This window comes from Lissotriton helveticus, chromosome 7 (genome assembly GCF_964261635.1).
Source record: "Lissotriton helveticus chromosome 7, aLisHel1.1, whole genome shotgun sequence".
NCBI classification, from domain to species: domain Eukaryota; kingdom Metazoa; phylum Chordata; class Amphibia; order Caudata; family Salamandridae; genus Lissotriton; species Lissotriton helveticus.
In genome coordinates, this window is record NC_136068.1 from 770,328,744 (window position 1) to 770,345,939 (window position 17,196).

At 46.6% G+C, this 17,196-nt stretch overlaps 1 long non-coding RNA gene across 4 annotated transcripts in view; it reads right to left on the bottom strand.

Annotated features, from left to right (window-relative positions):
* Positions 1–17,196, bottom strand: part of LOC144767037 (uncharacterized) — a 369,045-nt gene that overhangs the window by 286,956 nt on the left and 64,893 nt on the right. For 2 of the 4 annotated variants that reach the window (XR_013598036.1, XR_013598035.1), the window contains exon 2: positions 15,882–16,059. The exons of the other annotated variants lie outside the window; for them this stretch is intronic. This is a non-coding gene — a long non-coding RNA (uncharacterized LOC144767037). The remainder of the gene's footprint in view (positions 1–15,881; positions 16,060–17,196) is intronic. 4 annotated transcript variants of the gene reach the window in all.

Here is a 17,196-nt window from a genome sequence, read left to right on the forward strand (position 1 = left end):
CTGCCACCCCAGTTCAGACATGGCCATATGCAAATCAGTCTGACCCTGTGCCTCATGGGAACAGTCCAGCCCGAACTGCCAAGCCATGCCTTCCCTGGACCGGAATCAAGCTTCCTAGGACCGGTTTCTGGCATTTCAGCCGTCTTCAGCCAAGCTTGCTTGAATCCAGTGGCAAAGTGAGCAAGGGACTCAAAGTCTGAGCATACCCTGCCAACTTATGGCGAACAAAGCGGTACAAAAGGGGGTGGTGATAGACGGAGCATCTGAACCAATCAAACACTCACACCCAGTTAACAGATCTGGGTTTAATCCATCACCGTTCTTTAGCCCACTCTGCCTCCCCAGTTCAGACATGGCCATATGCAAATCAGTCTGACCCTGTGCCTCATGGGAACAGTCCAGCCCGAACTGCCAAACCATGCCTTCCCTGGATCGGAATCACGCTTCCTAGGACCGGTTTCTGGCATTTCAGCCATCTTCAGCCCGGCTTGCTTGAATCCAGTGGCAAAGTGAGCAAGGGACTCAACGTCTGAGCATACCCTGCCAACTTATGGCGAACAAAACGGTACAAAAGGGGGTGGTGATGGACGGAGCATCTGAACCAATCAAACACTCACACCCAGTCAACAGATCTGGGTTTAATCCATCACCGTTCTTTAGCCCACTCTGCCACCCCAGTTCAGACATGGCCATATGCAAATCAGTCTGACCCTGTGCCTCATTGGAACAGTTCAGCCCGAACTGCCAAGCCATGCCTTCCCTGGACAGGAATCAAGCTTCCTAGGACCGGTTTCTGGCATTTCAGCCGTCTTCAGCCAGGCTTGCTTGAATCCAGTGGCAAAGTGAGCAAGGGACTCAACGTCTGAGCAAGGGACAAGGGACATGGCAACCAGGAAACCCAGACCACAAGTCTCCACAAAGTACCCACAGAATGTACTGGAACGTTGCCACATCACCTCAGACCAAGAAAGCACAGCACCCAGCGGAGCGTGACTACCCAATAATGCTGCTCCCCATACCCCAAAATAACCGACCAGCTAGCAACGCCAGCGATCCTGGAACAACCCAGGAAAGTGAAGGGAAACCGGCAGAACCGGGCGTGACCTGTAGGGGGAAAAAGGACCACCGCCACCCGCTCGTGCCGTAATCAGGAAGAGCACGGGCGGAAGACGAAAGGGGTGCGAGAAAAATGGCTGCAAGAGAAAGCACCCAGCCACGCGGGAAAACGGACGAGCCCCGCACCACCAGAAATGCAACCGGAGGCGGTACCAGCTCCACAAAGAGGCCAGAAGATAGCGGAAGCCGCCAGCACAGCCTCAAGCCCGAGCAGAAGAGGCCGGAAGGAGCAAGCCCGCGCTGGGAACTACTTGCGTGCAGCGCTTTGAAAAGGTCTATTTTTACCGCTCTATTTTTAATACATTTACTTTTATCATTTCCTACTTGAGATGTGAATTAGGAATTTACTGGGGGGCTTTTTAAAATTGTACATTGTGACTGCTGTTAGCTTTCCTATGCTCGGAGTGTGTTATACTCCGTTTCTTCGCACTAAGCACTTTTCTGAGGCCAGTCTCAGTCTCAGCGGCATTCTAGTTGTGCCATTTACCATCGGCGGACAGCGCTCTAGTCGCTGCATGCTGCATGCTGCTCGCCACCCCCAGCTAACGCTACTTAATGGCCTCTATTCGGACGCGGGCAGCGAGCGCGCTGATGGGGCGCCGAAGGCATACCTAAGGCAAGCCCGTTTGCATCCGTCAGCAAAGCATCAAATCAGCGGCCAGGGCAGTTATGCTGCCCAAATCAGGCCTCCTGCTGTTAATCCATTGCAGAAACCGGGTGAGTTACTGAAGACACTCCGGCCTTCCCCTTGTCCTTCGCACAGAGGTTTTTCTATGTTCTCTCAGTTGGACTTTGTCTGCTCAGACTGTGGGTTTACATTGACGCCTGCCATGCCCCCGGGTATTCTGTCTAAGGAAGCTGTAAAGGTCCTGCATATCAGTGCTGCCCTTATTAATGCTAGATCCTTAAGGAAGCATTATATGGATGTGTTTAACTTGGTCTCTGATAATTCACTAGACTTGCTGTTCGTCACTGAGACTTGGCTGGATTCTTCCTTCACTCCCTTTGTGGCGTTGGCAACACCACCAGGCTTTAAGCTTCATCTCGTGGACCGCCTAGCTCGAAGAGGGGGCGGCCTGGCGATTTTGCATAGGGATGGCTAGGTGGTCCATAGTTAAGCCTCCGGCGTGTGGGGTGAATGTGAGGCATTGGACTTTAGCATACAGTTCTTGTCCCATTTCACACTAGGGGGCTCTCTTATCTACCGTCACCCCGGTCCGTTGGATGCTTTTTATAAATCATCCGGGGATGCGGTGGCAGAGCAAGCATTATGTTTCGCTCGCTATTTGTTTTTGGGAGATGTTAATCTTCATCTCGATCAATTTGATGCAGGAGATTCAGCTGACTTCCTCACCTCCCTTCAACTGGCCCATTTCTCACAATGGGTTACCCACCCTTCCCATCAGGGGGGCCATATCTTGGACCCTGTCTGCTCTAACTTCCTGATTCAGATGGCCAAACCCCTGCCGGTTTCCTGGTCAGATCACTTTCTCATATGTTTTTCCTGGGAAGTTACCCAACCCGTTAGGCAGGTTGGCGGTTATCGTCCACCAATATTCACCAAAATTTACCCTACCCAGGGGGCGTGGCCTGGTGCTCGGCAAGTTGGCAGCAGTGTAGTGCTGCTCTGCCGGCTGCTAAACAAAATCCTACATTTATCCTGCCCTTACCGACCCATCTGATGAAACGCAGACTGGAGCTGACATGCAGGACGGCTGGATATAGCGGCAGCACCTTTTTGCCGAGAATTGTGGCGTGTACGGGGGAAAGTCACACCTCGTGGTAAACTGGACTGCGAACGTAATGGCGGCGGACTGAACGGCCAGCGGACACCTCAGAGGCCGAGAGAACTGCCAACTGGAGGGTGACTGCAGCTCTTGTGGACTGCTGACATAGAGCGGCGCCTGGGCGGCGGAGAGCGGATCAGTGGAAAAGTAAGGGAGGAGCCCGCAGACGGAGGTGAGAGCTGAGTGACGTGGGGGACCGGACCGCTGTGCTATGAGAGCGGCCGGCTTCAGGGTGGGCAGTAGGCCGCGCCAGCTCTGGCCCCAGGAGGAAGAGCTTCTTACCGGTCCCCCAGCTTACGAGATCTGGCGACGTGTTCCGCCTGCAGTAATTGACAGCACCCTGCGGAACCTGAGAGCCATAGACACTGTGGCCGTGAGACGGTGCACGGCTCAGGGCGAGGCACCAACAGGGAAGGCCTACACCGCATGGGCGCCGTGAGAGATACCGGGAGTCACAGGATGGTGGCTGCCTCCATAAATGAGTACACGACGACCTGCTGTCTCCGCCACTGCGAACGCAGCATGATAACACTGGAGCGGGAGCTTCGCGGTGCGACAACAGGATGTTAGTGTGGAAATCGGCTGTCAGGGACGTTGCTGGGCACAAGATTGGGACACACATCATCTGCCTGTTGGTGAGAGGCCTGTGACCACGAATTGAACTGAGGGAGAGTATTCAATCGCTGCTGCGCGCCTGGGGCTATTGTGCGGGCCGCTCAGGGACTACAACGTATGGGCGCTGTCTGTACCACTCTGCCCGCCATCTTGCGACCCATCTTGTTCGTGCTGGAAGAGTTTGCGCGCCCAAAAGTAAAGAGGTCCAGTGCCGGTTGTGCTAAGCTGTGCGGAGTCCGTTACCTACACGAGGGTGCTTGCCCGCTCTGATCTTGAACTGACCATTGATGGGATTGCAGCGTGCTAAAATTACTGGCGCTGGGACAACTGCAAACAGGTGCAGCTCTCTGCCCCAGACGCAGCTTAGGTAAATAGGAGTGGCGGATAGACGCATCTTTTGTGGATCTCCCTTGGTGGTATCCCGCACACAAGCTATACAGTGGTGGTACGATGGGGAAGCCGGAAAAAAAATCAACCACGACTTACATTTGAGTTGTGAAAGGGCAACAAGACAGCACAATCCAAGGCTTCCGACACGGAACTGGATGCTTCCGGAAAGGCCCCCACGGCCCTCGAGAAATCGCTGGCGGCCATACAAGCGAGTCTTCAGGCGATAGATGGCAAGATTGAAGCCCTCAATGGCAGAATGGACCATTTCTCGGCGAAACTAGACAAGCAAGCTGCACGTATTGGGGAGGCGGAAAAACGCATTTCGGACATGGAGGATGGCCTACAACAAGTCGCTGAGAAGACATCGGACATCACAAAGCTCCTGACGGTCATCCAGGCCAAGAACGAGGATATTGAAGCCAGGTCTAGACGCAACAACATCCGCGTGCTAGGCCTGCTGGAATCAACTAATGTGGGGCGGCTGGAGGACTATATGGAGGGGATGATCCGAGAGATATGCGGTAAGGAAGAATTGTCGCCTCTCTTCGCAGTGGAACGGGTGCACAGGTCTTTGGCGAAGCGCCCTCCACCTGGAGCTACTCCTAGACCGATAATTGCTTGACTACTTAACTTTCGGGACAGGGACACAATCCTGCGTGTTACACGACTGAAAGGTACGATCACTTATCAGGGAAATGTCCTGTCCTTTTATCCGGACTTTACGGTCACGGTGCAAGCGGCTCCAAAGGAGTTTCAAAACGTCAAGAAGCTACTGCTACAGGAAAACATTCCCTAGGCCATGCTGTATCCAACACGTCTGAGGATTGGCCCTGTGGATACCGGCAAGATCTTCACCAGTGCCAAACAGGCTATGGATCATGCTAAGACATTGCGGAGACAAAGGGCCGCTTCGGCCCGCACGTCGGACATTGACGAGTGAACAGTAAGGAGGCATATGGAGGGTTGATTAACAGGTAGGCCATGGCCCTATGCTCTTGTGCTCAGACTGGGGGGGACCAATGCTAATGCCACAGCAGGTGATGATACATCAATAGCCAACTTTGTTTCAGGGGTCCATTATCCAATGTTGCATTGATGGGTACGGTTGGGGGTGACGGACACACTTTGGCGGCCTCTCTCCCTTTTAAAACTGGGAGTGGCTAGCGCCTCTACGACCCCGATGGGTGATCCCCAATTGATTTACATGCCTTTACTGTTGGGGTTTGTGAGGCAGTTCATTGCGGGTATTGTCTTTGGCAGTTTTGGGATGCTGAAGTGGGAGGGGGGTGGGAAGGGTTGTTTTACTGTTTTTATGCCAGGGGTACATTGTTTGCAGGGCATGATGAGAAATGCAGTATATATGTATGGACGTTTGCACGTTAAAATGGGCTGCTGGACTTGCAAATGTATGGTCTCATATGACAGGGGACAAATATAACTGTGTCACATGGAATGTTCGAGGGCTAAATACACCCAAAAAAATTAGACAGGTGTTGGCACAACTAGATAGACATCATGTGAAAATCGCTTGATTACAAGAAACCCATCTCAATAAATCATCAGAGGGCAAAATAGCTGTGAGATGGGCAACCTACCGATTGCCCTCTTCATACTCATCATATGCGAGGTGAGTCCTACTGTTGGTTAGGAAAGGGGTCACTTTCAAAGTCCTTCAGACACATATAGACACTGAAGGTCATTGTTAATATGTATGGGCCGGTAATAGATGACCCATCTGCATATATACAGATGTTTAATGTACTGCGCGCCTGGCCGGAAGCGGCGATCATTTGGGGAGGTGATTTCAATACACACTTGGACCCTAGCGTGGATAAATCTAACCCACAGGGAGCGCGCATGGTCAAAGTCGCAAAATGTATTTGAGGTGGTATGCTGGAACTAGGCATGGTGGATGTGTGGCGCCAACTCAACATAGGAGTGCGTGCAGGCACGCACGTCACTCCGGCAACCAATGGCTGGTCGCGGATGGATTATTGGATAGCGAGTGACGGAGTATATGAGTGGGTGACGGATGTTTGTATCCTTCCGAGAACACTATCTGATCATAATCCAGTTCTACTCACACTGACTATCCCTGACAATCCCTACAAGCCCTTCACATGGCGATTTCGGGCGGAATCCCTTTTAGATCTGGTCTATGCGGACACGATTAGGACTGCCATCATTCAATACTTTGAGCTTAATGAGGGGTCAGTGGACAATCAGGAGATACTATGGGAAGCCTTCAAGGCCACGATCAGAGGCACCTGTATTAGCACCTCAGCAGGAATTTTGAGGGATATACGGGGTAGGCTTGCCACACTGGAGAAGCAGTTGAAAGAATTGGAGGCCCAATATGATAGTGCGCCATCTCAAGATAAATTAGCACAGATCCGAGAGTACATAGACAAATATAATGAACTTGCTGAAACAGAAGTGAAATATCTATCTAAGCGGCATGTAGCCAGGGCGTATGGTGAGGGTGGGCGACCGAGCAGGTCACTAGCCATCCGCCTGCAGGACAGAGCGGCGCAATCTCCTTTAGACCGTATAATAGCCACGGATGGTCGGACCTGCCACTTGGAGGCTACAGTCGTGGGGCAATTCCGAGATTACTATGCTGCTATGTACGCTTCCAGGGGCGGGATGGACGAGAAAGCGATGAGTGAATATTTAGACGATGTGGCTTGTGTCTGGCTTTCGGATGTCCATAGGAAATATCTTAGCTTTCCAATAGAAGAGGAAGATGTGAGAGATGCCATAATTTCTCTCCCGAATAACAAGGCACCTGGCCCAGACGGGTTTACAGCAGAATTCTATAAAGCTTATGCGGACTTAATAGTTCCTAGGCTGCTGGAGATGTATGCGGAGGCACATGAATCTGGCAGGCTCCCTCCTTCCCTGCGCCAGACCTTGATAACAACCCTGTTGAAGAAGGACAAGCCCCCTGAATACTGCGACTCATATCGCCCCTTATCTCTTATCAATCTTGACGCAAAGATACTTGCAAAGATCTTGGCAACTAAATTACAAACCCTTATGCCTTTGCTGGTCCTCCCGGACCAAGCCGGGTTTATCCCGGACCGCTCCACTACCCTCAATCTGCGAACTATATTTGCCATACTACAAGTCTTAAATCCTGAACTTCCAGCTGTCGTGGTACTACTGGATGCTGTAAAGGCTTTTGACTCTATAGAATGGACCTACATGCTGCATATTTTGAATAGAATGAGTTTTCCCCCGATCTTTACCCGCTGGATCCAGGTGTTATACACGGAGTCATGGGCGAGAGTCAGGGTGGGTGGTAGTACCTCGGACTCATTTGACATAGGGCGGGGCACGCGTCAGGGATGTCCCCTCTCTCCCCTCCTTTTTGCCATCGTGCTGGAGCCGTTGGCGTGCAAAATACGACAGATTCATAGAGCAGCGGCGCTAAACTTTGCCAACCGTCCAGTGGGGATCTCAATGTACGCGGACGATATGGTCCTATACGTCCGAGAACCGCAGCAATACTTAGCGCAAGCTATACGAGAATATATCAAGTTTGGGCTTTGTCCGGTCTTCAAATAAACTGGGAGAAATCTGTCATTATCCCGTTAACTGAGTCTACTGCTGCCCCCTAAGTTGAGTACCCCTTAGTCTGGTCCGCAGACTCCGTCAAATACTTAGGGGTGTGGATACACCAAGATCCCGAAGTGGTGGTCCGTGAAAATTATGGCAGAGCCTACACAAATCTGGTGCAACAGGTCGACAGATGGTGCTGTTTGCCGCTGTCCTTAGCAGATCGCATCTCTGTAATAAAGATGGTCATACTTCCCGAATTCTTGTACTTATTTTGCAATGTCCCGGTCCGCTTGACCAGACATTTTTTTTCCACAGTTCAAACCCAGTTATTGAGGCTCACGTGGGCCGCCAAGGTACCGAGGATTAGTTGGCGCACACTGTCTCTATCGTATGAGAGAGGGGGATTTAACGCTCCGGATTTGTACGTATATTATTTGTGTGGACAAGCACAGTTTGCATACTATTGGTACAAGTTGAATGTTTATATCCCTCATGTGGCAGTGGAAGAAGCGATGCACATCCTGTTCCTTTGCACGGTATACTCACCCATGCTCACAGGCACACGCCTAGGGAGGAAATAAACACCATAGATGTCACTAACGCGGCGTGGCAGGCGATTGGACAGCGTACACACAAGCTCCCTTTGCATGCTCCAGCTTTGCCAATTGATGGGCATGCTGCACTATCGGTGACTGGGGACCGCGGCTCAGTTGTGGCCCTTCGAGAGGCGGGTCTTGGTCAGATGGGTGATCTATCCCCGACAGGCACATACATTACGGGGGAAGACTTGTCATACATATGCAACCCTACACTTTTATTTCAATTCACTTGTTATAGATTGAGGCGTGCGGTGAAAGATCATTACCCTAGCTTTCCAAACTAGCCAGAGACACTTACAGCCTTGCAATTAATACTCACAGCCCCAACAAAGCGTAAACTGGTCACTAAACTATATAGAGCGATACAGGAGGACACCCCTCTTGAACTAGATAAAAGTCTGGCGCACTGGAACTCTGTACTGGATCTGCCTATCACTGAGATGGAGTGGGAGCAGATCTGTTCATTAACAGGGGGTCTAACTTCTAATAGCAACTTGCGAATCATTTACCTGAAATACCTACACCAAGTATATCACACACCACAGAAGTTGTGTAGGGTGGGGCTTCGGGAAACAGATAGATGCCGGAGATGTGGGGCAGAGGGGGCTGACTTTCTGCACTTGGCCTGGCAATGTGAGAAGGTCCTCCTCTACTGGGAGAAAGTGCGTGCGAGTCTTACCAACATGACAGGTGTAGAGTTACAGAATACGCCTTGCTATGCAAGCTTGGATATATGCCTAGAACACCGGGAGTGCTGGGGAGGTTTATTCGGGTGGCCCTGCTCTTAGCAAAATGTCGGATACTGTTCACGTGGGATAGCCGCCTGAGCCCAAAAGTGGATGGCTGGTTAAAGGATATGGTGTATTGCAGAGAGCAGTTGGAGTTATATGCGGAAGAGATCCCTCGCTCTTCTAGGCCGAAGGACATATGGGCCCCACTGAGGAAATACTTGCTGACTTGCAGTGAAGCCGATTCAGATGTTAATAGATCGGTGGAACCCGAGTGACTTAATGGTCCGATCTATGTGAATTTTCATATTGGATGCTAGCCCGACTGGGAAAGGTGGAGTATACGCCCTGTCGCACTGTGAACTTTTGAAATGTGTCCTCATCGAACTGCTATTGAATGTAACCTTTGGCTTTGTTCTGTGTTTGGTTATAGAATGTATGTCATTGACAATATCTATTGCTGGTGGATGCTATATTTGTGACATATGACATTTGTATGCTTAATAAACAGTTTATAAATAAAAAAATAAAAAAATTACCCTACCCAGTTTTCCAGCATTTTGGCTGCGTCTCGGCCTACTCTCCAGCAAAATCTCGAGGGTAATCTGTCCAGGTTTACTGACTGGATCCCTGCTTCAGTGTCTGCGCTCTCTGCACCTTGCCGACCTAAACTGGCTAGAGTTTCTCCCTCCAAACCATGGTTTTCCTCAGAGCTGAAAGCCTTAAAACATGAATGTAAAATACTGGAAAGGGCATTGCTTTGATGGCCTATGCTGACGACACCCAGCTTCTGTTTTCTTGGGGAAGGGATGATGTCTCAGTTCTGGCGGCTCAACACTGTTTGTCCTTGGTTTTCTGCTGGCTCGCACAGGCACAGTTAAAATGTAATGAAGACAAATCAGAGGTCCTTCTGTATGGCGTCTTTCTAGCCAACTTCCGAGAGAGGTTATGGCCCCCCGGCTTCCCCCTGCCTAATGCAATGGGCATTGCTGCAAAAAATCTGGGGGTCTGGTACAATGAGGATCTGTCCTTCTCTACCCAGGTCAAAAAACTGGTTGGGACCTGCTTCGGCACATTGAATACCTTGAGGAAGTTTCTACCTCTTCTTCCTAGACCTGCCAAAGAAGCGGTTGTTCGTGCTTTGATTTTGTCTCGCTTGGACTATGCAACGCACTTTATGTGGGCATCTCTGGCTACCTCTTGAACAAATTGTAGGTTGTTCAAACCTCGCAGGTGTAGTGTGCGTGCTCACTTGTGCTCTCTACACTGGCTCCGGTGGAGACTCAAATAAAATTCAAAACCCTGTCTATTGCTCATAGGGTCCTATATGGCTTGGGTCCTACCTATCTTCAGAAGATGTTTGCTTTCTGTGAGACAGTTGCGCTCATCCTCCCAAATTTTGATGCAGACCACCAGGTTTAAACGCCAAAGGCTGGGTGAGAGCTCCTTTGTGTGTAAATCTGCGCTGGCATGGAATTCTCTACCCTTGGCATTGCGCAGTATTCAAGATTCCGTGATTTTCAAAAAAGAGCTAAAAACCCTTCTCTTTCAATAGTGCTTTGGTATGTGGCTCCTTTTCACAAGTTCGCACCGGGACACTCTGTTGAATATCTGTGCGCGTTATAAATTGATATAACATAGCATAACATAACTTCTGTCCTGAGTGACCAGCAGGGAAGCTCATGAGCTCCGGTGAGCTTGGGACCAGGAAAACAGGAAACAGGGGAGTGACCGGGGAACTTGAAATGGGCTGCTGGGCCTCTCTGCCTAACATCCAGGCAAAAAGCCCGAGCCAAGCCCGGCAAAAGACACCTCCCTCTCAGGGGACTGACTCCCTCCAGCATAGGCTACCGGAGCCTCTGGGAAAGCCGCAAGTGCCGGGGAGACGTGGAAAAGGCAAGCTGGAAGCACCCGCTAGAGCAGGGCGAAATCCAAAAAGCAATACCTGACACAATGAGGAGCCCCGAAAAAGATGAGCGGAAAGCAGCCTCAGAAGGATCGTAAATATCCCAGGACCAGGTAAGCGCACCAACCAACCTGCCCCCATGGCTGAGGGGTCAGAAGGGGCCACTAAGACAGAGCCCCAGACTTCGATGGCCGCCCCCCTGTAAACCGACGGTCTGTTACAGCAGAGCCTGACAATCCCCAGACAGGCCAACGGGGGAAAGAAGGGGGGGGTCCCAAAGCCCAAGAGCCTGCTAGAGCAGGGCCACCAACCAGGGACCCATGTCCCTGCTACAGCAGGAAACACTTACCTGAAACACGCTCTGGAGAATCTGCAGTGCAGAACCAAAAAACAGGCTGTGGGTTGGTCCGGCCCTCCTCTTATAGAGGTCAGAAGTGATTAGGGTCGGCCATGTTGGGAAGGGATGGGAGGCATGGGAGGCTGACTTTTGCTTTGGAGGGTTCTTGTGTGGAGCTGAAGCTCACTTCATTAATCATGTGGTGAGGAAAACTTACGAGGAGGTAATAGTTTTCCCTGTAGCAATTAGGGGTGGGCGGACATTTCCGTTCCACCCACATTTCCGTTCCGCACGCGGAATGTGCGGAGATTTGCCCCTTCCGCCTTCCGCAAAGAAGGCAGAAAAATGGGGCAAATGTCCGCACTCTCGGGGGCGGAACAAAAATGGGCCGCCCGCCACCCGCCCACGGCCCGCCCGCCTCCCGCTCGCCTCCCGCCCGCAATATTAAACAGATTAAAGCCTAAAATAAGATTTAAAACACTTACCTTATTGCGGGGTCATCTCTTCCTGGTCTATCGCGCCTTTTTCTTGAAACTGCGCATGCGCTGGAGCCTGCGCATGTGCATTCCTGCCGAGGAAAAATATATATATTCCTGGCGAGGAAAAAATTTAAATAAAATATATATATATTTATATATATATATATATATATATATATATATATATACATATATATATATATATATATATATATATATTACCTACTGGCATTAGCCAGTAGGTGTATATAGTTAGGATTGTTTTCCATAGGGAAATCGCAACATTCTATTGGGAATAGCTTTGGCGCCGGTTGAGGAATCTTCCTGAAATTTTCCTTAACTTTGCCTCGCGGCGCTTCGCACCTCCCCTGAAAGTTTGGGGGGGACTCATCGAGCGGGGGCCGAGATAAAAGGGGGGTCCCAAAACGTGTTTTCCCCATGTTAATTTCGATTTGGGCGGTTGGACTCACTTTTAGCCCGAACGGCTGAATGGTTTTCCACCAAACTTGGCAAAATTGTAGGGACTGGTAGCCCGATGTGCCTTTGCTATGTCTCAAGATATATGCTCCAGTGGTTTTTACGAAAATTAACTTTGAAAAAATATATATTGGGCTACATTGGGCTATATATATGTTAGAGCCCAAATGTAGCCCAATGTAGCCCAATGTAGCCCAATGTAGCCCAAAGATGGCCACCAGAGACAAAACAAACAAATGTAGCCCAAATATCAGCCAGATGTAGCCCAACTATAGCCCAATGACAGAATGTCCCAGAGTGTTCTAAAGAACAACTAGAGCGCTAACAGTCTTACTTATGACAAAAGTATGGCACACCTGAAGTCATCTTGATTGGAATAAAGTGTTAACACTTAAAACATTTAATTTGCAAAGGAACAAAATGAGGGGGTTTATCATTTTGCCATAGAAATTATGATTAGTGCTGAAGAAAGAAAAATTAGGGCACATTTTGAGTGACTTCTCAAATCCTCTTATATTTCATTAAAAAAATTCTGATATGCAGTCTCCCAAGATGGCCAACAGAGACAAAAGAGCCCAAATGTAGCCCAAATATCAGCCAGATGTAGCCCAACTATAGCCCAATGACAGAATGTCCCAGAGTGTTCTAAAGAACAACTAGAACGCTAACAGTCTTACTTATGACAAAAGTATGGCACACCTGAAGTCATCTTGATTGGAATAAAGTGGTGACACTTAATACATTTAATTTGAAAAGGAACAAAATGAGGGGTTTCATTTTGCCATAGAAATGTTATATATATATATATTCACTGAAAAAAACCTAGGTTACACACCAGTTATAGTTAGGAATTAGCATTTAAAAAACCTTTGAAATTCACTGAAAAAACCATAGGTTTCACACCAGTTATAGTTAGCTGGAAATTTTACTCGCATAAAACCATTGAAATTCCCACGTTCTAGTTAGTTGGGCTCACTATAACTTGCACGTCTGCAATGCACTGCTGATGACGTCACATATTACATCACTCATGCATATATTTAAATATTTAAACATTACTCGCTAATATATGTATTCACTAAGATACACTTAATAAGCCAGTTAACTAATCAATTTCTTTTTTAAAAACACTGAAAAAACCATAGGTTTCAGGCCTTATATAGTTAGGAATTAGCATTTAAAAAACCTTTGAATTTCACTGAAAAAACCACAGGTTTCAGGCCTTATATAGTTAGGAATTAGCATTTAAAAAACCTTTGAAATTCACTGAAAAAACCATAGGTTTCAGGCCTTATATAGTTAGGAATTAGCATTTAAAAAAACCTTTGAAATTCACTGAAAAAACCATAGGTTTCAGGAGTTATATAGTTAGGAATTAGTTTTTAAAAAACCTTTGAAATTCACTGAAAAAACCATAGGTTTCAGGCCTTATATAGTTAGGAATTAGCATTAAAAAACGTTTGAATATATAAAAACGTTATCCGCTAATAGAATTAGCATTTAAAAAACCTTGCAAATTCACTGAAAAAACCATAGGTTTCAGGCCTTATATAGTTAGGAATTAGCATTCAAAAAACCTTTGAAATTCACAGAAAACACCATAGGTTTGAGACTATATATAGTTAGGTATTTGCATTTACAAAACCTTGAAAATTCAATGAAAAAACTATAGGTTTGAGACCATATATAGTTAGGTGAATATTTTAACCATACAAAACCAATGAAATTCCATATATAGTTAGTTACACTAACTATATATTTCGCGCACCCGCAATCCACTGCTGATGATGTCACATATTACATCATTCATGACATGGTCAGTGACATCACTGATGACATCACTGATGACATCTCAAATGACATCACTGATGACATCACTGATGACATCTCAAATGACATCACTGATGACATCTCAAATGACATCACTGATGACATCTCAAATGACATCACTGATGACATCACTGATGACATCACTGATGACATCACTGATCACATTTCATTTGACATCATTGATCACATCACTGATGACATCATTCATGTGCTAATACGATGAACCTCTTCAGACTCTAATATAACCTTAGATACACTCAGTGTATACAGACACTCACACACTGTCACTCATCCATGGAGTTACTCACACACCTAGTCAGTCATGCAAAGAATCAATCTCACCTCCATTTCCTCAACTATACAGTTATACACACCTTACTTATTCAAACATATACTAACACATATTTACTCTCTTATACAATCCCTGATACAAGTTCACAATGATCCATACAGCCACTCACACATTCACTGGCTCTCATGCACAGTTATTTATATATGCCAACTCTCACATGTACTGTGTTTTACATATGTACTTACTATGACATGTAGCATTGAGATATCCATTCACTCATCAATACACTCATGCACACAGTCAACCGCCCATGTAGCTGTTTCCACATGCACTCTTGAACTCATACACCTAGTGAATCAACTGCTCACACATCTATGCACAGAGTCACACACCTCCCAGCCTCCCCCACACAAACTCAATCTCCCATACAAATACTTGGGCAACCAATCAATAACACATATAGCCTCTCGTATAGCTAATGATCAACACATGCAGCAGTTTACATCACAACAGACATACTGATGCACACATTCAGACAGTTTAGTCACTAACCCATGCATTTAGTACGACACATTTATTCACTCACTCATACAGTCAGTCACGCACCTACTAAATCCTTCATCCAGACACTTATACAACCACTCATTCTTCAATATGTCAAACATATTTAAACTTTACAGAAACACACAGTCACTGGATGGTGTCATCAGTGATGTCATCAGTGATGTCATTTGAGATGTCATCAGTGATGTCATCAGTGATGTCATTTGAGATGTCATCAGTGATGTCATCAGTGATGTCACTGACCATGTCATGAATGATGTAATATGTGACATCATCAGCAGTGGATTGCGGGTGCGCGAAATATATAGTTAGTGCAACTAACTATATATGGAATTTAATTGGTTTTGTATGATTAAAATATTCACCTAACTATATATGGTCTCAAACCTATGGTTTTTTCATTGAATTTTCAAGGTTTTGTAAATGCAAATACCTAACTATATATGGTCTCAAACCTATGGTTTTTTCTGTGAATATATATATATATATATATATATATATATATATATATATATATATATATATATATAAATATATATATATATATATATAAAATTCATTTTAGGTACAGCTGCACTTGAAAGCCAGAGTTTTCTTAATACATCTTTAATCTACATATAGTGACTTCCTTTATGTATCTATGTACCGCCCATGTACTTATGGATTTGTATATTTATTACATTCTTCCTGTTCAGTATATCCAATGCAGGATTTACTACTAACTTTCTCCCTGAGGCGGAAGCCGGGGAAGTCAGGCTTAAGTTTACGCTGATTTTTAATACTATTTGCTGCTAATGCCTAATTCTGCACTGAGTTCTATTATGTTTGGTTTTTAAATAGTGTGGCTGAATATCACTTTTATATCGCCTACTCACCCTGCAACAGCCGGCATTCCACGCAGCCGATTAGGTGCTGCACGGGATGCTGACAGGGTAAGCCGCCATCTTGCGTGAGGCGCCCGGTTGCGGACCAGTTGTTTCCATCAGCCCGCCCTCTCATGTATTTAATTGGCGCAACTTCCTGCATTCAGTGATTTACTACTAACTTTCTCCCTGAGGCGGAAGCCGGGGAAGTCAGGCTTAAGTTTGCACTGATTTTTAATACTATTTGTTGCTAATCGCTAATTCTGCACTGAGTTCTATTATGTTTGTTTTTTAAATAGTGTGGCTGAATATCACTTTTATATCGCCTACTCACCCTGCAACAGCCGGCATTCCCCGCAGCCGATTAGGTGCTGCACGGGATGCTGACAGGGTAAGCCGCCATCCTGCTTGAGGCGCCCGGTTGCGGACCAGTTGTTCAGATGTTGCACTTAGGGTTCCTTTATCACTCTCTTTTCCTCTTCTCAAGAAAATCACTTCAAAAACTAAAAGCGCTGCAACAAAAAGTAAAAAGTAAATGTATAAAATATGGAAATAAATTCCTTTTTGTATCACAACAAAATAAAACTTGATCTGGCTAAATTAAGTTAAAAGAAAGTATTTGTTCAGGCTACTTTTACTGTTGTATAAACCAACTCTAGGCAGACGTGCTCTGCCTCACCATTATTTCTCTCTTAATTAAATCAACACAGAAATTACATGTGACAATATGACTTTGTTAAATAAATGAGTTCCATGTGAATGCTTGTCGTAGGTTACTGCTTGAAAGAAGACTATATCACTTTGTCTTACCACTTCAGATACCACAGTATTGGCCTGCTATGAGAAAATATTTAAAATAATTTGAAACTCATTTAACCTCTTCTCTGCTGCCGTTGGCCGTTGGCCGTTGTGAGCACTACCTCGCTGGTGCTGCGAACATCCAATGGCCGACGCAGCCCTGCCCACTCGTTCAAACCGCCGCACTGCCGCGAAAAAACGGCAGCGGGTAACGGGTTAAGAAAGCTCCTTAGACATAATGTCTTACATTATTTTAGATAGTCTGACTGATTTATGGCCGATATGATCTTAATGAGGACCGCTTGGCCCCTGTGCATGTTTTAAATCTCACCAGAGTTATGAAATAGGGTTTATTTGATTTTATGTTGATGATTGTATTGTTGATGATTTTTATTAGTCAAACAATAAAACTTTTGGAGCGTGGCTTGGAGCCAAAAATAATGGCGGCCATCTGGTGAAGCTCCGCGGTGACTCGGGGGAATCGAGCGCCGTCCGACTGGTTTTTCTTTCCCTGCACCATCTACACTTGGCTCAAGGTGACCATCAAGGCTCCTGCTTCTATGCGCGGCCATTATCCTTCTCTTGCATATTGGTGGTGAGCAGCATATTCTTCTTTTTATCAGGCTGGCCTGTTTCCTCACAGGACTTGTGCCGTCATTTTGCTTTTGTTTTTCATCGCAGTTATGTTTTTATGCCTCCTATAGGTAACGGTAGTATTTCTTCACAAAATGTTATATGCTTTATGCAATTTCATTCTCCCCAATGGCATTTCTAATGGCTCCTGTTCTTTTTTCAGAGTGGGTACATTTAGGTCATGTTGCGTTTAATTTTTACCACATCTGTCTCTTACA